Here is a 22418-nt window from a genome sequence, read left to right as displayed (position 1 = left end):
ACATTAGGTAATTCAAAAGGGACATGTTTTAAATTCCCTTCTTGAATTTTATGTAACAATGCAATACTCCAGTAAAAGAACAAGGGTCAACTATTACTTGAATTAGTAAGACATTAACTCAAAGAAGACTAGATTTAGTTCTAAATTTCTTTTCCAGCTTTCAGTATAAACTTTATTTTTAGAACTTGCTTTATTTAAGTTTTGGTTTATTTTGGTTTATTTTGGCTTACTTTATTTTGGTTTTTGTTCATAAACAAGTGAAATGAACTTTTAAAGTCATCACATTTTCTTATAGCTGGACTCTCTTAGGGATAATTTAAATTTGAGTAAATTGAATAGTCATACAAAGCATTGAAATTTATCTTCCAGTGATGTCTAACTGCTATAAGGAAAGAAAGAAGGTTTTCTGTTATTTTCAGGAAGACACTGCTCAGGTTTTCTAGTGTTTTCTTCCAAATTTCCAGTCCCCTCAAGTTTCCCTTCCTACAGTCAGAAATTTACTAGTAAAAATATACAAGTATATGAATGCCCATGTTTATTGTGGAAGATTTGGGTGAGTGCTTGGCACTGAGTATACTTTTATGGTGATAAAACAATGATCAGGATGTTCTAACTCTTCTTTTAATTTAATGAGACCCAAATTTTATCATAATGAGAGGCAAAGTTTACTCAAAATTAATGAAGGGGGAGATGTCACAATTACACAAAGGCTGCCCAGGGTGCAAAACAGAGCCACACTGATCTCCTCCATCCATCCTTGTCAACCAAATTTAATCAGAAGAGCATTAGCCTAAGATAATTGGAAATCTTCTTTAAAACATCCTCTTGCTTTAGATATTTGAAAGGAGAACAAGAAGCTAAATGCCTCTTTTTATATAATGATCCTTCAACCTCGCAGTCCATGGACCAGTCACCACTGAGCCTCTGTTTCTCCATATAGAAAGTGGAGACCATCATGGCATCTATTTCAAAGGATAATTCAAATGTGTTCCACTGTAGTTAGTGCAAAAAAATGAGTTGCACATTTACATTGTAAGTAAAGTGTAAGTGCTTTATTGGGATTTGAGACACTACATTCTGAGTAGGTGAGATTATATTCCAATGATATTTTTCACTCTATTACTGAAACTCTATATAATGCACTTTAACAGCACTAGCACTCAGGTTCAGCCTATGAATATTTAGATGTATCGATATGTTAATTTATGTAGATGGGAAATGCCATTAAAAAGCATTGTTGTAAACCACCTAAGCCACCTTGATCATGAACACCCTGCAGGTTCTTTTTTGAAGTAGGTGGAGGTTGGCCATTTTCCACAACCTTACCACAGATTATAATGAAGTCAGATCTCATCCAAATTCTGTTACATAAATGTATACTTATTAAACAAACAGTTATTAGCTAACAAGCTAAAAAGTAGTGGGTTTTTTTTAAATGGACCAGTATATAAGCTTGATGAAGTTTTGCCTCTCTTCCTTCTTAGGGGCTATTACCACATGGTGCAAGAACATTTCCCTAGAGGCATTTGTAAAATATTCTACAGGCAGAATTCCCTTCCCCGTACAGCCGGCATCAGGCAACCAGAACACCCCCCTGTGCTGGAAACAAGACCGTTTAGAGATCAAGCCCTCAGCACCACCCCCACAGAATCTAGGGTTTGCTCAGGCAGGAGTGAAAAATGTCCCTGTAACTGTTTGGGCATCTCCCTCATCCGGTGCCAGTGAGAGTCCACTTCCAGCACTACTTATGCTAATTAAGAAGTAGGGAGACCACAAGTACATGTTTACCCCATGACTTGTGACCTTTGTTGTTTATACCTATAATCCCTCTGTCACAACTGGATTGGCATTAGTCTGGCTTTCTCATGTTTTAAAGTGCAATATTCTTGTTAATAACTGCATTGTAACGATCAGGAGTGGGTTTGCTAGGCATGACTTTGGGTTGAAACAGTTTCTTCTGCATTGTCCTATAATACCGTGTGTCCTATTCAGTAAACTTTAACATGTGGGGAATCTGAATGACCATCAGTGATCGTTCATCTCCCTTTTCAGGTGCATACCACTGGAGTCTTCCCACTAAGGAGAGCACCAAGGGACCACTAGCTGCTAGAGACCTGTGCCCAGACTATAAATTGCTACTTTAGAAAAGGTTGGTGACAATTTTATAAAGAATCAAATGTAATAACAGCATATTGGAAAGACAAATTATTCAAGAATCATCCAATAACATGACAATAGAAACAGAGATGAACAAAAGATTAACTAAAGCTTGTGAATTTATGTTATATTTATATTGCATATTGCTTATGTTATTCTTCTAAATAAACTTTTTATTTTAAAACAATTCTAGATTTCCAGAAAGTAGCAAAAGTAACAGAGTTCTGATATACCCCACATCACATTTCCCCATTACTAACATCCTATATTAATATAGTATCTTTGACACAATTGATTAATATTGATACATGCTTATTATTAAGTAAAATTTGCACATTATTAGGAGTTTATTGGCTTTTTACTGTCCTTTTGTTTCTGTTTAAGTCTTCTAAGTGGCTGTATCATTTTGAATTCCAATCAGCAATAAATAAGAATTTATATTGCTCTCCGTTCTTGCCAGAAACTGGTATTGGCAGATTTTTGGATTTTACCCTTTATAATACGTGTCATAGTATCCTGTTGTTGTTTTAACTTTCAATTCCTTAATGACAAACCATGTTTAGCATCTTTTCATATGATCATTTGTCTTCCGCATATCTTCTTTGGTAAAGTGCTTACTCAAATATTTTACCTTTTTAAAATTAGGTTATGTGTTTTCTTATTGTTGGGTTTTAAGGGTTCTTATGTATTTTGGGTACAGTTGTTTATCCTATATATGATTTGCAAGTAATTTCTTCCAGTTTGATTCATCTGCTTCTTCAGTTAATAGTGTTTTTGTAGAGCTAAACTTCATTTTTAAATAAACTTTATTTTTAAAAAGTTCTATAATTATTAAAAAAAATGAGTACAGAGAGTTCCCATATACCCCACATTCAGTTTTTCCTATTACTAACATCTTACATTAATATTGTACATTTGTTACAATGAATAAGCCAGTGTTGATCAATTATTAACTAAATTGCATAATGTATTCATATTCCCTTAGTTTTTACGAGATATCCTATTTTTTTCCCCCTAGAATTCCATTGTCCGGCATGTCCCTGTCCATTTTATACACTTTGGTCTGTAGTTTTTCTTGTAATGTCTACCCAGTTTCAATATTAGGGTGATGTTGGCTTCATAGGATGAGTTAGGAGGTGTTTCTTCTGCTTCTATTTACTGAGAGATACTGCGGAGAATTGCTGTCATGTATTCCTAAGTGTTTGGTGGGATTCACCACTGAAACCATCTGGGCCTGGTGACTTCTTTTCCAGAAGGTTGTTGATTTTTTTATTTAACTTCTTTGATAGGTATAAGTCTTTTCAAATTGTCTATTTTTTTTCTTGTGTGAGTTTCAGTAATTTGTATCTTTCAAAGAATTGGTCCATTTCATCTGTTACCAAATTTGTGGGCATAGAGTTGTTCGTAATAATATTTTGTCATTCTTTAGTGTCCATGAGATCAGTAATGAGCCCTGCTCTCATTTCTGATAACAGTGCTTTGTACATTCTCTATTTTTCTTCTTCATTAGGTTGGCTGAGAGATTTATCATTTTTATTTATCTTTTTAAATGACCAGCTTCTGGCTTGGTTTTCTCTACTTTTCCTGCTTTCAAGTTCATTGCAGTCTGCACTGATTTTTGAAATTTCTTTTCTTCTGCTTGCCAAAGGCGCCTCTATATACCTGATAATTTTCCTCATGCTGAAGCCCCTTGGTCTGAGATTCACTCAGCTGCTACAGCTTTCTTCTCATTAGCATTACCAGGGTATCTCTATCCCCACTGCTTTGCATTTGACAACTGCCTCTTTATATTTAAAATGGCTTTCTTGTAGACAACATATAATTGAGTTTTTTTTTATCCACTCATGCAATCTCTTTCTTTCAATTAGTATACTTAAGGTGTTTATAGATATAGTTGGATTAATTAATATCCACCATATCTGTTAACTGGCTTCTAGTCATTGCATTTATTCGTTATTTCTTTCGCCCTCCTGTTTTCCATCTTCTCTGGTTTTAATGGGCATTTATGTGATTGCCTTTTATCTCCTATCTTGGCGTATCTGTTGCACTTGTCTTAAAAATATTAATGCTTGCCCTAGAGTTATTTTAAACTAATTTTTAACTAATCTGTTATCCTTCAAGTAACACTGCACTGTTTCCCATGCAGTGTAGGTGACTTATAACAAATATTTCCAACCACCCCCATCTGTCACTTATTCATGTGCTATGATTACTCAGTATACTATTTCACTATTATTACTTTAAAAACTTATAGTTTAAATAAATTAAAATAAGAAAAAGAAAAAGATACTTTTATTCTTTCTCCAGCACTTCCTTTATTTATGTAGTCAAGTTTATTTATGGAATCTAGATTATTTTCTTTCTTTCTGAAAAACTTCTTTACCTGTTTCTTACTGGATGAGTCAATTGGCAGTGAATCTCTTAAGTTTCGGTTTGTCTGAGAATGTCTTTATTTCTCCTTCAGTGATGAAGATCATTTTTGCTGGATATATAACTGTAGGTTGGTGGATTTTTCCTGTGAACACATTTGCTATTTTACTCCATGCTCTTCTTGCACAGTTTCTGATGAGAAGTCCAGTGTGATTCTTCTACAGACGGCATCTCTTCCTCCCTCCCTCCAGTTTCTTTAAAGATTTTCTCTTTGTCTTTGTATTTTTGGAGCTTGATTATTATATGCCTAGGTGTCAGATTTTTGGAATTTATTCTGCTTGATGTTCCCCAAACTTCCTGTATCAGTGGTTTGGTATCTGTCATTAGTTTTCAAAAGTTCTCAACCATTATTACAGCAAATATTTCTTCTGCTCTGTTCTCTCTTTCTTCTCTTTCTGGTGTTCCCAATTACACATATGTTGTACATTTTGAAATTTCCCCATAGTTCTTAAATGATCTACTCTTTTTGTTTATTCTTTTTTGTCTTTAAATTTCTGCTTGTAAAGATTCCATTGACCTGTCTTCAAGTTCCCAGATTCTTTCTTTGGTTGAGTCATATTCTACCAATAAGTCAGTCCAAAGCATTCTTCATTCTGTTACACTATTTTTTATTTGTATCACTTTCTTTTGATTCTTTCTTAGACTTCCCATCTCTTAGTTTTCCAGTAAAGGCCTTAACATACTAATTTTGGTCATTTTAAATTCCTAGTCTGATGATTCCAAGATCTGTGTCATATCTGAGTCTGGTTCTGATCTTCTTTTGTTTCTTCAGACTATGTTTTTCCTTGCCTTTGGCATGCCCTATAAATTTGTGGAGAAAGCTGGACATGTTGTATTGAGAAACAGAACCTGAAGAAAGTAGGTCTTTACTGTGAGGATTTGTGTTATGCTAAGTATTGGACTGTTCTGACATTTGCTTTAGCTAAAGGTGCCAGAGGTCTCACAGTCCTCTAGCTTTCTTGTCCTTGTTAGTGTTAACTCCCCACTGGATTCTGGGCTTCCCTAGGTGTAACTCTTTAGGAAGAGTCCTCATTTTGCAGAAAATTTCAGCTGTGATCCACTCTTGCTGCACAAGAGCCCTGCTGGTGTGGTGGCAGGTGTATGGGAGGAGATGTGTTCTGTATCTTATAATCACATCTCAGCCGTTCATTGGGTGTTTCACAAGTGTTTCTCCCATAGCCTAGCTTTTGTTCCTTCCTCGGTTATGCAGGAAGATTGGAGTCCAAGGAATGCCCTTCCTCCAGGTAAGATAAGGTGCTGGAAAAAACTGTTTCCCTGGAGAATAAGCTTTTGTTGTGGGGAAGACACTGCAGTTGTATCACGTGGTTTCTCTGTCCCTGCCCCACCACAGCTTAGAGGGCATTTTTCTTGGATCTTCACCATAAGAAACTGACAGGATTCTCGAGGTAAAATCTACAAAAGTGTGGGGATCCTTTGAAAATTGTGGACTCACCCCAGATCAGCTGATTTTCAGTTTGTTCAGCATTTTCTTCTTGAAAGGGGGGGGGGGTGACAACTTTCAAGTTCTTTACATGTCAGAGCTGAACCTGAAAGTTCTGCTTATTGAAGAGTCAATATAAAAAAAGAGCAAAATAATATTTTTCTTTAATTTGTCCAGATAGGTTACTTTTTATGTAAGAAGAAATGCTTTTGAAAATAGACACAGTTTAAAATATATTATATATATATAATCTCCATTATGTAGTAAAGCTGCCTTATTAGAAAAAATACATATTTCAAAGGTTATATAACTTCAATTACTTTAGTATCCTCTTGCAGTCTCTAAAGTGCTTGATTTGGATCACAAGTAATACGGGAAGGCTCAGCCTACTAGAGTTATAAAGCCCCAGACAAGTGTTTAACTTTAATGCCTTTATTTCATCAACAGAGACTCGCTCTCCAGTTACTGTTCCATGATTCACATATTTGATGAACATAAAATCATGGCCTTGCATTATCAGCAAATGGTGATAACTAACTTGTCAGTAACTAACGTACATGCATCTGTTTCATGTACAAACTGTAGATGTTCCAGTGAAGTTGATGGGAATGTGGTTTAACATCTGTTTCTCAAGATGCAGCAAGTTAGTTTCTGTGATGAGGAATTTTCTTGGATGTGTATTAAATTGCTTTTGTTCCTAGAAGGAAATAGATGTTAGCAACAATAATTTTCTTAGAAGTTATGGAAAAGGAACTGCCTGACTTCCTCTGTTTATAACAGAAATTTCCTACGCCCCACATTTGAAGGGCCTGTGGCTCAGAGGTCTTCTCTTTCTCAGGAGAAAATCGTCACACCTGTCAAGTTAGATATGTCAAAAGAACAGCAAAGATGAAAAAGTGGACACTAAGGATTTTTCCCTTAAGTCTTACTCCCAAAAAAGCAAAAATCATTTTCCTCTGGGTATTTGAGATTTTAGAATACAGGATATGATGGAAAAGGACCAGAACATCTGGTTTGAGTATTCCGTGTTGAGATTCAGAAATGGATGGCGTCACTGAAATAGACACAAAGGAGTGTGTCAAAGGTAACCTTTTCAGAGTGATTTAATGATAACTTTTATTGATTAAGTAAATGAAGACTGAATACACACTAATAAAATACAGTGGCGAGCGAAGAGCTACTGTCTTGCCCACCGCTCCATAGTCAGTGAGATGGGAAACAGGAGCCGGACAATTGAAAGCAGCCTAAGTGCCCTGGAAGGACAGCACAGAGACGTCAGAGCACTGACAAGGAGAGTCTGATCTTTGCAGGTGGAGGGGAGATGTGGTCAGGGAACATCCCAGAGCGAGTGACGCTGAAGCTGAGATGTGCGATGTGCGGTACGCATGACTGGAATGGTGTGTTGGGAAGGAAGAATGTTTCTGGCAGAAGGAGCAGTCTGTGCGGGAGCCCTGAGGACAGGAAGTACAGCGTGTTGGAAGAAAAATGTACAAGAACAACTTCCTCTGACTTTGATCTGTGTTTAAAAGCTCCATTGCCCAGAGAGAAATCTGAGACCATATTCTGTTACCACCTCATCCATCTGGAGCCCGGTAGAACTCTGCCCTCTTATCCATCCTTACTTCTTCCCAGAAGTCATTGCCACCTCTGGATGCAGGTCACAGTGCCGCTGCTGTGAGCAAGCCCCAGCCTCAGCGCCGTGCAGAGCCTTCTAGGGGGGTTTCTCCTTCCCCTCCAAGGACTAGAGAGGCCAAGAGTGGTGTTGATGTCATTCTGGACCCTACTCCCCTTGCCTGCTCTAACTTCCTCTCGTGTGTGAGGTCTTCCGTTTTGATGCCCAAACCCTGAACAAAAGTTGAGCGTGTCTCTTGCCTGTTTTGTTCATGTGTGCATCTAGGACTTACGTAGTATATTGCAGCATTTTCTTTACATCTGTCTGCACTACTTGACTACAGGTTTCTTGAGGTCTGAACTCCGGTGACTAGTCTGTATTTGAGAGTCCAGTTCATTCTTCAGAGTGGAGGTGCTTTTCCTTTGTCTGCCTAGCACAGAAGACAATGTGCTAACCCCAAGCCACACACCCCCACGGGTCTGTTAAGGAAGGCAGCACTGACAAGAGAGGTCACAGGCTCAGGGAGCCTTCAGGGTGCTTCCTGTGGGGTCGTTCTTTATCTCCTACTCAAGAAAACACTTTGTGATGCAAATGAAAGGAACACTGTTGTAGGGAGAACCTTGACTCTTGAACTCTGGAACTTGCTTTTCAAGCAAATCTTGCACATACTTGAGTGTTTTGCTGAAAAGTAAAATTCTGAACACATTTCCAAACTGATCTTGACAAAGCACAATTTAGAGGTCCTGTCTCATTTAATGCAGTCACTTTGCATAGGACAGACATGGGACAGAGACCGTCTTCTCTTAGCAAACTTAGGGACATCTTACTCTAGGGCCAGTCTTGACATAAAGTTCAGAGTCATAGCATGGTCATACTGCCCCATTCTCTATCATCAAAACTATTGATCAAAACAATATCAAGCCACTTCCAGGCTATCAGGGCTGCCAAGTAAAGTGCATGTCACGTTGCACAGTCCAGGGCCACAGGTCATGTGCACCACTCAAGGTACAGTTTACCGCATAGTTGTAAACAGAGGCTCTGTGGGCCCTTCTGGGGTGTTATGTGGAATGTCAACACCATGTTATCATTGACTTACCAACATTGGATTCCAGATGGTTCTAAGTTCATTCATTACATTAGTGTTCTATGACTTTTTTGGTGACAGTATTATTTGAGAAGAATCAAGTTATTGACTGCAGTCTACTCGTGTGTTTCTGTGAACATATTAAAACATTTCACTTACATCCTAAATAGTTCTTTGTTTAAATGATTGCTATGGACTGACTTTTCACCAGTTCTATTGTTGTCAAATCTTAACAGCATGTCCTGGGATTAATTTAGAAAATCTCAAATCATTGATTTGTGGTTCTAGGAGACAGAATAGAGATTTCTCCCACTAAAATGCTTGAATCACAGAAATTAGACCTCTTTAGTTCTCTGGTGATTATCAAGGCCACACAAATGTAGCATAAGGCATTTTAATTCTCATTTGAGATTGCGATTATTCAAGAGAGATTTAAAGTTCTACGATGTAGCCCCTGGATTATGAGCCTTTCTGGGGTAGCAGACTCTTTCCTATAGTAAAATCTGTCAGATTATCTCTGCTCAACTGCTTTACAGTGGGTTGATTTATTCAATTGTTTTGTCAACAAACAACTCCTTGAAAATAGGAACTGTGCATCTTACTGTCTTTGCATCTCTGAGTCTGGCGGGAGATGAGGTAGGTCCAGTGGTTCCAGTGTTGGGTATATGTGAGAGAAGGCACGTGTGTTTTCGAGAAATGTTGTTAACAGAAATCACTTAATATTGAGTAAATTAGTGAATGTATCAGTCTTTCCAAGATGTGTAAGTAGTGATTTGTGTAAACAGTCTAATAGATATTGATGATTATACTATCACAGTTATGCCACATGCACAATAAAAAATCAACAAAAAACAATTTATGGTAGCTTTTTTTTTTTTTTTTTTTTTACATAAAGAGCCTTTTATAAGTAACCATAAAAGACTTATTAAGTTGACTCAAAGCGAGTTTTAAATGTGGACTCTCTGCAGAGACAAATCGTGGACGGGTACCAAACACAATTCTGAAGCCAATGTTTTCAGACATGTTTTTACAGGAACGGTGTTTTTAAGACCTCACATTGTAGTGCTATACACAATGAGCTGTTACTGCATTTTCCCACAGCAGTTAGGAATTGATTTCATGCTGTCAATTAAGAACACCCAGCCACGTGTCCAGTATAATAGCCACCAACCAGCTTATGACAAATATCAGAACTGTCTCCTACCAGACATTTACTGTTAAGTGAGTGACTTGGACAAATCTGTTGCAGATTTGACTTGAAAAGGGAACAGATAATGCGGTCCAACAGATGGAAGGTTTACAACAGAAACAACTGCTTACCATCAGCTTGTTTTCTTGAACAAATCTCCTTTCCTAGGCATTAAAACACTTTTTTCAAGACCATGCACAAAGTTTGGAAGAGTTCTTTTGTCAACACACACCTGCATGATCTCAGCAGCTACGTGGTGAGATTTTTACAATGCAGTTAGTAGAGTTTCATTCAGAAGAGTCCAAAAGAATGCGAAAAAGAGGCAAAGGACATGTTCTGGAAGAATAATGGTAACTTTCCACATTAGTGCACAATAAATGTCCATTTTGTTATTGCTGTACAGACTGTAATAAAAGGATTAGCTGAGATGTGGAAAAACAGACTATAGTCATGGAAGTGGTAAAACCAAGCCTGCATGAGATTTAAAGTCAACTTACTCTTTCCTTTCTAAATTAACAGTTTATTTGAAATGAGTCTAGGAATACTTGTTAAATGAGCATTTAGTGATTAACAGTTAGCAAGCATTTCATTATTTTGGGATGGGAGGGAAGGGGGCCAGAGTGCTGGTGGGGACAATAGTAACGTATTACTCTGTAAGTGGTGTTAATATCTGTAAAAAATGGGTCTTTGTCTGTGACTTTAGTGCTTGTAGCATAAATTAAGTTCCAAGGAAGATTTGTTGACATTCAAAGATAAAATTTGCTGACAAGATCTAGCTACTGTGGATAAAGTAGGAAGAAGGACATTTGAGTGTCAGTATTTATCACCCACGTAAACTGTTGGCCTCGGGGAGGCAGACAGGTAAGTGATTGGAAGTGGCTCCCGGGGGCATTGTGTTGAGAAAGATTCTGAGGACTAACTGAGAAAGCACGCGGTGATAAACGTGTCATTGTGGGTGATGCTGGGGGTGAAGAGGGTGAGCGATGGCCCATATACCTAGTATTTCTTATCGCTAGAGCATATATAGCTTAGAAATTAACTCAAAGACAAAGAAAATTCTATTATTTATGGAGCCCTGAATATATATTTAACATTTTATTCTACAAAACTCAAAGAAATTTAATGAAGTGGGTAGTGAAGGTTTGGTTTCTTTCCCCTCTGAGTCACAGTTGGCGCTTTCTGTGACGGATGATGAATTTCATCATGTTTTGATGTTTACGGCATCAATAAAGTAAAATGAAAATTAAGTGAAAAGATTATAGTAAGAAAGCCCCAGTCCTCCTCCTGCCAGAGCACTTAAACTAACACTTGAAACCAACCAAGAGTCTGAAGTCTCCCATAAACTGCTTGGATAGTGGGCACTGGTGTGTTTTTGAACTGGAGTTTGTAAGACCAAAACACATAAGCAATGATCGTGAAGGCTGGCTCTAATCTAAATAAGTAAAAATTGTTGGAAAGGAGATCATAATTGTTGCTTGAGAATGTTAAGTTATAGAAAACACATTCAGGGGGGTGGGTGTGGCTCTGTGGTAGAGCTGGGTTCAAGCCCCAGCACCTCCATTAAATAAATAGATAAAACCTAATTACCTCCCTCCACCCCTCAAAAAAGTATACGGTGCCGTATGTCAATTGCATCTTAATAAAACTGGAAGAAGAAATTGTAAAAAAATAAAACAAAACAAAAAAACACCACACTCACTGGATCATTGGTGGTGTTAAGTCTAATTTTTCGCTTCTCGTGTCTAGACAAGTCTTCCAGAATTAATGTTTTTGTAAGTATAAGGATGCTCAAAGCTTTTGGTTAACACCGAGAGCGCCATTAGAAAGATCACTGACAATCTGGTGACATAATTGGGCAATTTAACGATTTTGCCACTAGTGAAATGTACCTGCGTGAAGGAAAAACATGAATATTAGGGTCAGGGTTAGGACCGCAGGCTAACTCACGTATAAATAATAGATGCCTCCACAATTAGCCACATGGAAAACAATGGTCTCACTCCACCAAGACTTCTTAAAGGTTTTATTTTCCTTAAGTTGCTATTTAAAAGGAGCTGACCCTTATCTAACAGATGGTGTTCAAAGGAAGAATGAGTCATGTCAAAAAATGTTGTCGATTTTGCTTTTATGAGATTTGGCAGAGGCCTTTCTCTTTTCCTTATATTTTATGAGACCTCAAAATAGCTTTTGGAATCGCCCCTCGCAGAGTGAAGGCTACACTACCAGCTTGTGCTGGAAAGACACTTGCAGGCCTTAGAGGGTTCCCACCTCCGCCTGCAGGCCTGCAGCCCCTCCAGGCTCACTCGGGATGAAGCCGCGGTGTCAGCCCCACCCTGTTTCACAACAAGAATGTTAAGACGTGGCTGATTGACAGCTTTGCCACGGACGCAGGGCTGCTCTGAGCCAAGCTGGCAACTGAAACCCAAACTTGCCTGATCCGTGGGTTTAATGTTCTGACCTTGTTAGGTTGAGGGCTGTGGGCCATCCGAGGAGGGCCAGGAGTGACCTCTCCCGGAACAGAAGCCCTTCCTCCACCGCAGAGTGACACACGTGTGGGGGGATGTGCTCCAGGGACGGCAGGGATGGCCCTCAGGGAGGACGGCCGGGTGATGCTGCCGTGTCTTCTGAGCCGTCCCCTCGGCCCCTCTGGTCCTTTCCCTCCATCACCCGGATGACGTCGGCCTTTCAGCTTAGTTTCCACCTTAGTCCTGAGGAACCCATGCATCTCTCTTCAGCTCACATTCCCCTGTTCCATAAATTTAGACCTAGACGTACACTTACTGAATGGAAGCCTTGGCTGGAATGGCCCCCCTGAGAGCCAGACTCCAAATCCCCAAATGGAACTTACTGCCTTGTTCCTGAGCCTGATCCTGTCGGCATGTCCATGCTGGGGCCGATGCGGTACCTCCTCACTCCTTCCCCTGTCAGCCCTCCTCTGCAGGGCTCCTCCCCCCACCACTGACTGGATTTTCCAAACACCCCTTACATCCTACTGTCCTTTCCAGTCCTACTGTCCTTATTTGGGTCTCAGAAATTGTCACCTGCATTAAGGTCGACACTTTCCTATCGCTCCCCTTTCAATCTGGCTTCTCTCCAATCCAGTTTCCACACTGCATTTGGCCTTCAAGTCTTCCCAAAACATTTCTGATAAAAATCTCAGTCCTTAACGGGGCCTGGAGAGCCTGCCTGGTCCGGCTGGTGCTCACTGACACAGCTTCAGGCCTTATCACCTTCCGTTTCTTCATCTAAGGTCCTTCAGCATTGATTGGTGTAAGTCTGATTTCACAACCTACACCACCACCACCCCAAGTCTACACCAGCTTCTATGATAGCTCCGTCCTCTTGTTCACAACATCAGCAGATCATTGATGGATGGGTTCTTTCTTCTGCCATTCGGTGCAGTTCACAGCCTGATGCCCCTCCTGCCCACTGGGAGGTTATACACCCTTGCCCTGTGGACTTGGCCACGTGATTTGCTTTGCCCAGTGACGTGTGAGCAGAAGTGGCATGTGTCACTCTTGGGCAATAGCTCTGAGAGCCAGGATGTGCTCGCACGTGACATCTGCCTTCTGCCGCAAGACCAGCAACGTCCCCAGTGAAGAGTGAGGATCACCTTGTGTCCCGGAGAAAAGAAAAGAAGACACGGGGCACAGCAGAGCTGTAGCCAACCCATGATGGACACCCAGGTGCAAGGGAAGGGGGACTTTGTTGTTACACTCCCGCTGAGACCAGAGGACCTTTCTTGTGATCCTGGCGTGACTTGGCTCCAGAAGACTCTTGGAAGATCTTGCTCTTGGCTCAGCGAACCCCTATTCATTGTCTCATCTGCAGTTCCATTCTCTTCATAATCTCCTTCCAGTTCCTTGGCTGGATGCAGCTCCTGCCTTCCTGCATCACCCCGTGCTTCCCGTAACACTCCCCACACTGCCCCGCAGTGACTGGCTGCTGTTTGTGCCCCACCAGATGGTCACCTCTGTGGGCACCACCTCCTTCTTCTGCTTCACCTGCCACTTCTGTCTCTGAGGACCAAATGCACACATGTTACACAACAGCTATGCCGTGTGAATGAATGACAAAGGCACAAATGAAGAAAAGTAGTCGAGAGTAAACCGGCTCTCACATCCAAATATTGTGGGAGGTTTTCAGCTTCAGAGCTTCCCAAGTGACAGTGACACTGGGAGGTTTCTTGTGGTGGCGACAGATGGAACTCTAAATGGAAAGTGGGTCATGGTTGACCCCTGCCATGTACTGGTCTCACTTTGTGTTCTCACTCATGTGCAAACTACAACCTCTGAGAAAAGTCAGAGTCATAAATTACTGGCTCGGTTCCACTCTCGTCCTATGAGTCTCTTGAATGTATCCAGTGTCCTCGGTGCAGTCATGACTGCCCCCCAGCACAGCAGCCCTGACGGGCAGCTTACCCTCCCATCGCAAGTGAGGGGGTCGTCCAACCCCAGGCCAGCGACTCGCACAAGTTTCACAAGGGGGCTTGGCAAATCCATCCTCCTTGATTTCGGCGATGTACACACTTCCCTCTTTATCACGTGTGTTTCATCAAAGATGTGTGGCAGTGTAATTTTAGTCTAGAAATGTGCTATTTTAGTTTTACATTAAAATCACTGCATGGTTTTATTTTTTAAACCTTTTTTAATTGAGTTATAGTCAGTTTACAATGTTGTGTCAAATTCCAGTGTACAGCACAATTTTTCAGTTATGCATGAACATACATATATTCTTTGTCACTTTTTTTTAGACTGGGAGTTCAAGATTTGTAGATACTGACAGGTTTATGCAGAATAGATAAACAAGATTATACTGTATAGCACAGGGAAATGTATTACAAGATCTTGTGGTATAGCTCACTGCATGGTTTTAGGTCCAAGTTTGTATTCTATGTTGCTGACTAGGTTAGTGACATCCATGCAGTAGGTTCTCAATAAATATGAATTTCCAACCTATACCCTCGTCATCCTGTTACTTATATTTTTCCTTCTCTAACAAAGAATAATTTATATATGTTCACATTCATTTTCTAACATCTCACTCACATTTTAGCCCATTACTCTTTTTCTTTATCTTCAACCCTCCCTTCAAAGTGACATACCCACCCAGACACACTGAGACAGACAGACAGACACACATACACACACACAAGGAGCCAGGTCAAAAATGTTAGCCTGAGGCCATGATGATCCTACGACAAATTTCTACTAAGATGAATTTTCTAGAACCTCTCTGCTGAAGCCCTTCAGATGGTCGATTTGCTTGATTTGATTCAGATTCTTGCAAATGATGTCTCGGGCTACCTCTCTGTCCCACCCCTCGTGGCCCATGGGCGAGAGGTACCCTAGCCTGTGACTGACCCCGGCTCCCAGATAATGCACCCGATCCTGGCCCAGCACTTCAGACCCCGATTTCTTAGTTAGGAAGGGACATCGGAGAATCGTGCTCCGTGGTTCTCCTCCAGCAAACTTGAGGGCCTCTCAAGACCTGCTGGGAACTCTCCTTGACTCTGGGGAGTCTCTGACAACTTAGCTTGAATGTTACAATCTGGAAAACAGGGGTTTCTGAAGAAAAGTCTTAAAGTCTTAGAACTAGAGCAGATCCCATGCCACACAGACTAATACCTCACCTTACAGATGAAGACACTAGAAGCCAAGGCATGTTGAGGGGTTTAATAGCGCTAATTAGTGAAAAGGATAGACGTAGAACCTAGGTCTCCTAGATTTTTTATTGCATTCTCTCTTATTCACACCATCTCATCTTTCCTTCCCTCCCTCCCTCCCTTCCATCTTTCCTTCCCTCCTCCTTTCTTTTCTATTAACAGTGACTATTTCTCAAATAGTTTCTGGACCTCACTGGACTGACTCACTGTTGTTGACATTTTAAGTGGAGCCTGGCAGTGGACCTGTCGCAGGGCCCAGCATTCTGGACACAGGGTCACTAATGGACAGTAAATTAAATAAACTGATATCTTGGATGGACAAGTTGGAAGGTTACATAGGGACCAGAGCAGCAGTTAAAAATAACTCAAGGTTTTCAGCCTGCTAAAAGGCTGCCAGTATGTGTGTGGCTGGGATAATGCAGCAAGAAGGTTTTTTTAGGAAAGAGGAGAGAGAAGAGGGTACACTGGGGTTGAAACTTTGAATTTGGGAAGGCAGTAATTCATCCAAGTGGAAATATGCAGCAGGCCGTGGAGAGGGGAAAAAAAAAAGATGAAGAAGGGGAAGATATGTCAAGGTCGGTAAAAGTTGTGGAGTGGGAGAGGGTCACTCTTATTTGAAGAAGTCGGACTTTGACCTTTTCAGGAAGATGCTCAGAGTCTGAACTGGGCAAAGTGCCCTGAGTGTGAGGACACCCACTGCTCCAGCCGTGAGAATGCGCAGCGTGGGGACCCTTTGTCCCCATCAGCTTCCTGGCCAGTCCTCAGATTCTCATTGCCCCTGAGACACCCCCCCGACCCATCTCATCAGCTAAAAGTTCTCTTTATTTTTGTTTTTTAGAGTAAATTTTTTTCCTTAGGGTAAGACTAATAATAATCTGAGTTTGGTATTAACTAGTTCTCCATTTCCTTCTGTGCTACTTAATACTCTGGTTTTTCTCTGTAAGTTCTGAGGTGGATTACAAATAGTGAATATGAATGATTTATCTGTTCAACTCATTATTATTTTAATAATATGAGTTTTGACCCCCTTCACCTCCTTCTCCCACCCCCAACTAGGTGTGCCCATCTAGTATATGAAAATTATTACTTCATCTACTCATTAGATTTCTTGACATATTTTAGCTGACCTCATTCATTTGTCCATCAGAAACCATATTTTGTCACATATAGTGTTAGAGGCAATATGATTAAATCTAGAACAGCTTTACTTTTCTCCCTTTGCCATGACTGCAGAGAAACCAGCCATATTGTGTGGGGGATGGTGGGCAAACTTCATGGTTGTCAACAAATTTATAAACCGTTGCCTTTAGCAATTCCATAAAAAGGCTGGTTGATTGTTTTTATGTTTCAAATGTATTTTGATTTAATTTGAAGTAAGGAAATGCTAAAGTCCAAAGAATATAAAAATGAAAGTCGTCAAATTGTAGAATCGAAAATAAAGCAAACAGTAAAAGGGAGCATTAATTCTTTTAGTTAGTTTCTTGATGGGAATGGTCAACCTATGTGGACATATACACAGAGTAGATTTCATGGCTTCATGGCACCCCCAGTCTGTCTGATGGTCTCACTGTTCCATCCTCAGCACATGTCAAGTACTCAGTAAGTATTGGGGAGTAAGCCAATAAATGAAGGGATGGATGGTAGCTTTAGAAAGTATCTTGATTATATGACTTGTATGTATGTAAATAGTTTCCGTTAAAAATTTCTTTAATTTATTTTTTATTGAAGTATAGTCAGTTTACCATGTTGTGTCAATTTCTGGTGTACAGCATCGTGTTTGAGTCATCCATATACATACATAGATTCATTTTCGTATTTTTGTTCATTATAGGTTGCCACAAGGTATTGAATATAGTTTCCTGAGCTATACAGTATAAACTTATTATTTATCTATTTTATTAGTTTCTGTAATTTCAACTTACTACACAAAAATTCCAGGGTTGGAGTAAGTAGTCATCTTTTTATCTCTACAAAATTATGAAATTTGTTTACCAAACAGACTAACATAAGAATCTCTGCATCTAGCGTGGAATGCTAACCTTTTAGCTGGACACTTTTTGGCAATAGATTAGTGTGTGTGTGTGAGATATACACACACATACACATTAACTAGTTAATTACTAATCTATTATATATATTATGTGAATATATTTGTATATACACACACCAATTATAAATATATTTGCAGCCAAAGAAACTTGCTTAAGAATCTTGTAAGCTCATACTAAGACTAGCCATGCTTTTTTTTTTCTGATAGCCTAGAATAAGTCTAATTTTTATAATAGCAAATTATTTTTGTACATAACAATTACCATCTAATGACTCAGGACACTATATGTATAGGAACATATGACTTTGAAGACTTTTGAGACTGAACACATTTCTTTAGCTCCTTTAAAAGGGTTTTTTTCCCCCTGAGAACTGAATATTTTTAAAATTGTGCTGTTATTTGACCAAACTAAGTCAAGGGGATACAATGAGGGGAAAAAGGAAAACGTGCCATTTCATGTGGTTGTAAACTGGTGAACGAGCTATGGTTTTATACTATCTTAAGAAATGCAGAAACTTGCATTTTTCAAGGTATGTTCCATCATGATAAAGTTTCCACAAAACCACATGTCATAAGAGGGGAAGTGTTCTCTCTAGCCTCCAAAGGAACTATCAGAATGTCAAAAGGATGAACGCCCTGACATCGCAGGTGCAGAGCTAATGAAACAACAGGGGCTAGTTCTCAGGGCTCCTCCGAAGGGAATGCTCATTATACGCACCGTATGTTCTTCTTTTATACTGTGTGGGCTCTTAGCATCTTCCAGCCATGCGGGTGAGGATTCTCCTGTTTGACGTGAATGTAATTTTAACAGCATCGTTAAATGCTGCACTCAGGTCATGATGTTAAGTGTAGAAAGGCATTATTTAAATATGTTTCTCCTGGTTTCCCCAACAGCAACGGAAAGTGGATATTTTTGTTACTAACAGGATTGTCTCTCTCCCAGACACACTGGGTCTTCAGAGTATAGGGATAACGTAAAAAATAAAATGACCCCAAAATAAAATAGCTTTGGAAAATGCTCTTTTATAACTGTTGGAAGTTACAGAATTGGGCAATAAAATACTTCAATTTCAAGTTCAGAGGAGTCTTTCAAAAGATTTTTGAGGGTTACACTTTTCCCTACATGTTGTCTCCAATACCCTTCCAAGTCTTCCCCATTCGGACATTCATTCTATCGTACAGCGCACTGGGAGAGGCGAGGCTGACCAAAGAACCTTTCTAGGGTCTGGTTTTCATTTTTATGTACTATATTAAACAAAAATGCCACTTACATCAGTTGCATTCAAGAATATTCATGACTGAAATAAAGGTCACTTATTTTGCTCTTATGATCCTATCTGAATTGGAAAAAAATAATTTTCTATGGGAAAGAAGGGGAAACTACAGTTTTAGAAAAATACCGAATACCCTGGAGGATCTCTTAAAGTCAATTAACTATAAAAACAGAAAGGAAGGAAAGCCTTTAAATACTGGTCCCTATGTCTACTCAACCTCAAGTAAGAATGTTAGGTCCCGCACTGGATACACTGAACGATGGAAAGGATTCCACTGTTCTGCCAGTCAGCACAGAGCACTCTAAATGGTTGGATGTTAAGCCCTTACACAGTTCATTTTTAGGTCCTTTGAGCTTTCCTTAGCCTTCATCAATAATGCTAGACCATTGAATACAGTCCCTCGGTAAGCATGGGGGATTGATTCCAGGACCCCCTGAGATACCAAATCCTTGGATGCTCAAGTCCCTCATGTGAAGTGATGTCATATCTGCATATAACCCACACACGCCCTCCTGTGTATTTCAACCATCTCTAGATCACCTATAACACCAAACACAATGTAATGCTATGTAAGTAGCTGCTGAGTGCAAGGTCAATTCAAGTTTTGCTTGTTGGAACTTTCTGGAATTTGTTTTCAAATCTTTTCCATCCACAGCTGGTTGGATCTGTGGATGAGGAACCTGTGGTCAGGAGGTCTGACTGTAGACCCTGGGAGTTCCAAAGTCCTGGGTGTTTTCCCCCTTTTTCACCAATGCACCCAGTCCCTGGTCCAGACACCTGGCCAGCATGGAGATCGTCATTTACCAAAATACATTTTTGCAGGACACCTCTGTCCTATAAGCTGTTAAAGATTTGATGGGTGTGTGCGTGTGTATATGTGGGGAAGGGCAGAGAGGAAAGCTCCTTGTTGAAATAAACATGGGAAGCATTGGACTAAACAAAAGTTAAGGCATTGGTTTTACACTAGATTTTCAAACCACTGAAAAATTAATAGCATTTTGCAATCATATGGAATCACTACCAGTTACCCCGAACTCCCACCCACATCACTATGGACATTGTGTAAATGCTTGTGGGACTCGAGGGTTCTGCTGACCCCCCAACCTAGAAAATGCTGATGCAGAGAGCAGCCAGCTGCTTGCCTAGTGGGGGGTTCACAGCCCTGCAGCCCTGAGCCCCCTGCGCCTCGTGAAGGGAGACTTTTGACATATTTCCTGGTTTCTGCTATTCTGTCATATGAACTAAGCAAGCCCAGAACAAAGCTGAAATAGTCTACTCCTGATCGTGTCACATCGGCACATGCAGCCACTCACACAGGATTCAACTGTCTTCTTCTTCAACCTCTAGTTACATAATTTCTGTCAAAAAGCATCACAGACATGATTTTCACTGTGTTCTCTCCTGATTGAGGAAGCATTATTTCTCAAACCCAGATACTTCTCTCTGAGGCCTACAAAAAAGCAACAAGACATTTGACCCTCTCAGGTTTACCCTGGAAAAATGACAGTTTCAAAGCTTTGTCTGTGGCCCATTTTCTAGCATTCTGTTACTTACTTGTTACCCACGTAGGGAAAAGGTACTTTTTTCTAGATTATTTGATATTATCTCTTTTTTTTTTTTTCCTTTTTGTTAAGATCTCTCCGTGACTGGAAATTTTTGCTCAAGAGCACTGAAAGGGGGGGAAAAAAACATAAAAGGAAATTCACTAATAAGAATGCAAGTCAATCTTAGGTTGAAATTCCTAATTATTTTCTCACCTAAAAAGGAAACCATCTAATGTTGGCCTTTTATCAGGTTAACTGGCAAAATGACCGAATTAGCCATGGTGAGGGTATTGTTAGCATTACAATTTGCTTGGAATTAGGCTGTGGGAAAGAGGAGTTTCTACAGAAAGTGAAGCCAAGTTAAATAGAGAAGGGAAAAAAATACTGTTATTCCCTTTACTCCAAGTCTGGGTTAAAGGGTTGATGATGTGGGAAGATGCCAAAGGGTCAGATAGTCAAAACCCATGGAATCTGGCTTCTTGACAAATCTCTAAATATAACTTATGGCTTCAAGTCTTTTTTTTTTTTTTCCATTTTGTTCCATTAATTTGGATATTCTGATATAGATTATTATCCAAACACAAAGAAGTGGTCTATTCCATCTTACAAATGGTTTAGATACTTAGAGAGTAAATAAAAAGTTAATGTTATCGTATATTTTCACCTACATTTGTATGGTTTCACAGACAGCATATTGTTCAGGTGAAATATAATATGCAAATAGCCCCTAATGCATTTTTACACACACACAGTGTCAGGGTTCCATTGACTCTATAGACAAGATTCTTAGTGAAGTACACCGTATAAAAGATGTGGTGTGTTCTTCAGCTGAAATGTAAAATTACATTGATTTGATACTCTTGTGTATTAGGAAATTGACTTAAAATGGAGTCACTTAATCATGTAAATTACTGAAACCAAACTGTGGGAATGACTGCTCCATCTTAAATCGAGTGTCAGTCTGATGGCGCGAGTGCACGCTGTCATTAATGGAAGCTTACGCTGTAAAGTAGCCCCTCTGTGGCCAACCACGGGCTGTGCTGCCTTGTTTTAGCACAACTCTGGTCCCGCAGATACTATATTGCAACATCAATATAAATATTATAGGATTGCTGGTATAGTAGATGTCTCAGATGTACTGACTGTTTTATTGAAAAAAGTCTTGATTCTTTTCCAAGAATCATATTATTTTTGGTTAAGCTTTAAGTTCTTTGGGTTATGATTTTTAGACTTGAAAGTAATCTCCTAAACTCTCTTGAAACACAAAACTTTTTTTTTTCTTTTCCTTTTCCTCTTTTCAACCCAGCGCCTTATGTCTGCCTGGATTTAAATCTGTTTTGAATTAATTTTTCCTTTGACCGAGAGCAAATAACTTTTCCCCACGGCCCACTCACCCTGTTTGAGGAAGTTCAGGATGTTTCTGGAAAGGGCTGGACATGTTTTCTTTCCTTGCTTAGAAGGGACTGATGTTTGTCCTCTGAAAGTGAGTGAACAGAAATGCCAGTGGACGTGGAGTTAAAATCAGACCCCCAAGTCAACAGTTTCATGACAATGAACAGGCCATACACATTTTATTACTGAAAAATCTTCCTCTAATGTATTTTATTTTGGCTTCACATGTCCCTTCTCTGGACAAGGTGCAGAAGGCTGTGGTCTTTATAATATGCATTAGCCTCATTGAAACCATGCAATTTCAGGTTTGACTCATTGACTCTGGTATAAAGATGGTTTTTAGACAAAATTAATGACCTCAGTTAAGAGAAATGGAAGAAACAAAATTTCTGTTAGGTGGAGAGAAGAAAATTAATCAGTGATGGATCCTATAGTTAACTGTCTAGAATCAGCTTTTCTCTCATGAAATAAAAAACTGGATAAGTTGGGACGGTTTTCATTCTAAAAGCAGACGGCTGGGCTTCCAGCAGGTATGAAGCTCACTGGAGAGTCTGATGGGCAATTCTCTTTTTGTGTTGAA

The sequence above is a fragment of the Camelus dromedarius genome, chromosome 1 (assembly GCF_036321535.1).
Source record: "Camelus dromedarius isolate mCamDro1 chromosome 1, mCamDro1.pat, whole genome shotgun sequence".
Classification (NCBI taxonomy): Eukaryota; Metazoa; Chordata; class Mammalia; order Artiodactyla; family Camelidae; genus Camelus; species Camelus dromedarius.
The sequence above is the reverse complement of the archived record's forward strand: the minus strand, read 5'-3'. Positions refer to the sequence as shown.